Here is a 4,391-nt window from a genome sequence, read left to right as displayed (position 1 = left end):
CAACATTCCCCAAAAAAAATTTTCTAATTAAAAAAAATTCTAAGTTAATATTCATAAGAAACAATTCTAAGTCAATTTTAAGAAAAATTATAAGGCAATATAAAAAAAATTCTAAGATAACTTTAAAAAAAATTTCTAAGTCAATTTTTATAAAAATTTCTAAGATAATAAAAAATTTCTAAGTAATTTTTTTTTAAAAAAATATTTTCTAACACAAATTGAATAACTCTTTTAAAGCATTAAGTAATTTAAATTAATATTTTTTCAGTTAGTCAATTAAACTTTTCATTTCGCTACTTGGCTTCCAGGTCGTGGCGAGGCACTAGGCCTTCTTGGTTATTGGAGCAACAACCACTTCCTTAGACAAAGCCTCATAAAGAAATTAGTTGTTTAATTTCCTTGCTGAAAATGCTTAGTCTGATTTTAATTTTAAATTAAACAGGTTTTTGGAACCCAGTAGAGGTTCCTACCTACAGGATTAGCCAAGTATTTCCTAGGTACATGGATTTTTGATATATTTCTAATTTGACTTTGATGAAATCTATAATACCAATTTAAACCTCTATAATTTCTAAAAGTAGAAATATTTGAACCATTAGATTTTTTCAATATTTTTATTTCTTCTTTTAGTTTTTCATTTTCAATTTTCAATTTTTCAAAATCCTCTATAAGACATGATTTTGCCAAAATTCTTTTTGTTTCTAGAATTCCATTTTCTAATTTGATATTTTTATTTTCTAATTTATACATGGATTTAGTCATTGCCTTAATACCAGAATAAAGTTCGTCAGGGGGTAAGAGGCATACCTCACTTACCATATCAGACTTAAAGCCTGAATCTCCCCCTGCTTCGCTACTTCCATCTGAGGTCGCTCCCCCTTCATCGATGCTGGGTTCTGATGTACTTTGTCCTTCGTAGCTTGCCATCAGTGCAATCCCCGCATATTCTTGAATCTCGGACTCAGATGAGGAAGTGTCGTCCCAAGTGGCTTTTAGGTTCTTGTGTTTCTTGGGTGTCTTCATTTTGTCCTTCTTTAGTTCTGGGCAATCCTCTCTTAAGTGTCCTTCCTTTTGACACTGGTAGCAGCGCACTTTTCATCTATTTCTTGGATTCTTTTTATTCTGCATTTATTTAAATTTATTAGCTCTAAAAAACTTTTTAAAATTTCTTACCATATATGCTTCTTGGTCTTCTTCGGAATCTGACTCGGGTTCATCCTTCTTGGTTGCGTTTAGTGCCATTATCTGACTTGAGTCTTTTGTTGTAGCTGCACACCTGGTTTCATGTAACTCAAGAGTAGAAAACAACTCTTCTAAAGTACTTACCTCCAGGTCTTTTGAAATATAGTAGGCGTCGACGATTGATGTCCACTCCGGAGTTCTGGGAAATGCGTTGAGTGCGTAGCGTATGCTGTTCCGATTTATTACCGTTTCTCCGAGGTTCTCGAGATCAATAATCAGTTCTTTTACCTTTGCGTGTAGATTGACTACTTTCTCACCTTTTTCTAGACGAATGTTCATCAACTTGTTCCGGAGGATGTCTCTTCTTGCGAGCTTCGCTTCAGACGTGCCTTCATGGAGTTCCAGGAACTTCTCCCAGAGTTCTTTAGCAGATGAATAGCTTCCGATGCGGTTGACCTCTTGAGGTGGTAACACACTCAGCAGGTGATATTCTGCACGGCTATTTGCTATAGATTCACTCTGCTCCTTCTTTGTCCAATTGTTCTCTTCTTTTTCTTTTTCATCTTGATTCGTCGGAGCTAAAAAACCATATTTTATTATAAACCGAATTTCGAAATCAGTTCTTAGGAATACCTCCATACGACGCTTCCAGTCTGCGAAGTTCCCCTCGAATTTTGGTGGGACGATGCTTGGTCCGGCCATCTTGTTGCTTCGATCGGCGATTAGTCCTCCTGAAGCGCCTCGCTCTGATACCACTTGTTGGTCCCTTTGGAGGCCAGCAAGAGGGGAGGGGTGAATTTCCCTACAAAATAAAACTCGAACCTTTCTCGGATTTCAACTATATCATAAACACTTGTAATAAAAAGTAGAGACTAAGTAAAGAAATCATACACCAGAGATTTACTTGGTTTGTAATCAGAGGATTGCTAATCCAAGGAAAGTAAGCGCACTATGATCTCCTCTGGGCGGAGAAGCCTCTTTACAACGTTGACAGCACAAATGAAAAGAACACAACTGAAAGCACAGAAAGAATTGATTACAAGTGAGTTGTTCTGAATGTGCAGACCAGTACTCTATTTATAGTACTGGTCCGGGCATCTGAAAGGAGTTCCGGGCGCCCTGGGAGGGATAAAATTCTATCCCCAATGATCAGATCGCGTTTGACGCGATCCTGGTCAAAATCCAGGTCCGGGCGCCCCGGAGGGCTCCGAGCGTCCCAGACTGCTCCGGGCGCCCCGGAGCCCGAAGTCAACAAGGTTGACTTTTTCGCCTCCGGTTCAGCTCGTCTCGGTCCGGGTCTTGTTCGCTCCGGCTCTGCTAGCTTGGGTGATCTCGGCCATCCGGAATAGGGCTCACCCGAACCCAAGTTCCGGCCTTCTCCTCGAGCAGCCTTCCTTCCCGGTTTCTCGTCCCTCGAACGTCGCACACGTTCTTCTCGTCCACCGGTGTACTCTTCCGCGGTCACCTCGTCCCTCGGACGCACGGAGCCTTCGGCTCTCTCCCCGTGCCGTCCTTCTCGCTAGCCGCATCTTCCGCTCGACTTCCTGTGTTCCTAAGCTCCTGCACACTTACACACAAGGGTTAAACAAACGTAGGACCTAACTTAGCTTGTTTGATCACATCAAAACACCTTGGGGTTCCAACAACTTTGACTTTAACCACCACATTTTCTTGACTATCGACCCCATATTACCTTTGGAATCATTCATAACACATCGTATCATTAACGAACCTGACATGTTGTAAGTTATAGAAGATGCTATAATTGAAGAGGAATCTCGACTTTAAATTGGAGATGAGACTGAGATGACTAATGATCTAGTTTATGATGATGAAGAGGGCAGAGACCTTGACAAAGAGGAGCTAGACCGAGGCAAAGCACTGATCGAAGCGTTAAGATAATTAGACAAGACAGAAGAGATAATAAAACAAACTTCTTGATTGATTTGCCTATGAGATATACAATATATATAGAGAAACATTACATACTTGGTCAATTGACAAAGTAATAAAAGGAAATTAGCTAATTAATTTATTCTAATAATTATTACATCTTAATCTTGATTTGGTTTGTTGAATAATTCTCTTTTACCCCTGATAAATTCAACGGAAGATCTCTAACATTGAGTTTACTTGCTAGCTTGTTGAAATATTATTTAGATAATGATTTAGTAAAGATATCAGCAATTTGATCCTCCATAGAAATATAAGAAATCGATAATTGTTGAGTCGCTGCACACTCTCGAATAAAATGAAAATCAATTTCTACATATTTTGTACGAGCATGGATTTGATGTGAGATATGTTGCTCCAATATCAATATATCATTCAGTAGATGAAAACTCTAGGGGTTTACCACGAGTTGGCATATTGAATACCAATATGTCTGATTCAGAGACAAATTTGACATTTTATCTAAGTATATGACCAATTAAATCTTCTGAAACACTAGTTTTTAGTATGTCCAATGATGTGATAAATTTGACATTATTCTGAGCTTTACTTTTGACCATGATGTTATTGATTATTTGACATTGTACATGAACAAAAACGTGGGAATGAGCACGACTAGCGACGGAAAGGGATTATTTTTGAGATGGAATTGAAAATGATGAAGTCTTGGTTAAGAAAAAAGAAAAGGAAAACGAAGACGGAGATTTTTTTTTTAGCAAAAGAGGAGATACGGTGGTGAGAAAAAGTCAAGGGGGAAAAAAATGGTGCGAAAAGGAAATCACTGAGGAAGAGATAAACGACGTGAAAAGGAATGCACTAAGGCGAGTAACAAACCAGGATCCGACTTCAGCTAGCTTCTATGAACGCGGAGGCAACCTCGATTGTGGTCGTTAGGTCAGACACTGGCGACGACGGCGGTGGATGCCAAGGCGCTGTGTGTGCAGGTAGAGGTGCAGCGGCATTTGGTGCGGCTGTCCACTACAACAAAAACTGCAAACGACAACACCCCTACGACAACGGTTTTAAGAGAAAGCGTTGCATATTTGCTCAAAGACAACGGTTTTTGCCAAAACCGTTGTCTTTGAACTCCCCATTAAATATAAAAGACAACGGTTTTGGCAAAACTGTTGTCATTGAGTGACTTTTTTTTAAAACGACAACACTTTTTACAACGGTTTTATAAACCGTTGTCTTTATCCGCGTTTTTAGCGGCTACGACAACAGTTTTGAAAAAACCGTTGTAATTGAATTTGGTC

This window comes from Zingiber officinale, chromosome 2B (assembly GCF_018446385.1).
Source record: "Zingiber officinale cultivar Zhangliang chromosome 2B, Zo_v1.1, whole genome shotgun sequence".
Taxonomy (NCBI): Eukaryota; Viridiplantae; Streptophyta; class Magnoliopsida; order Zingiberales; family Zingiberaceae; genus Zingiber; species Zingiber officinale.
The sequence above is the reverse complement of the archived record's forward strand: the minus strand, read 5'-3'. Positions refer to the sequence as shown.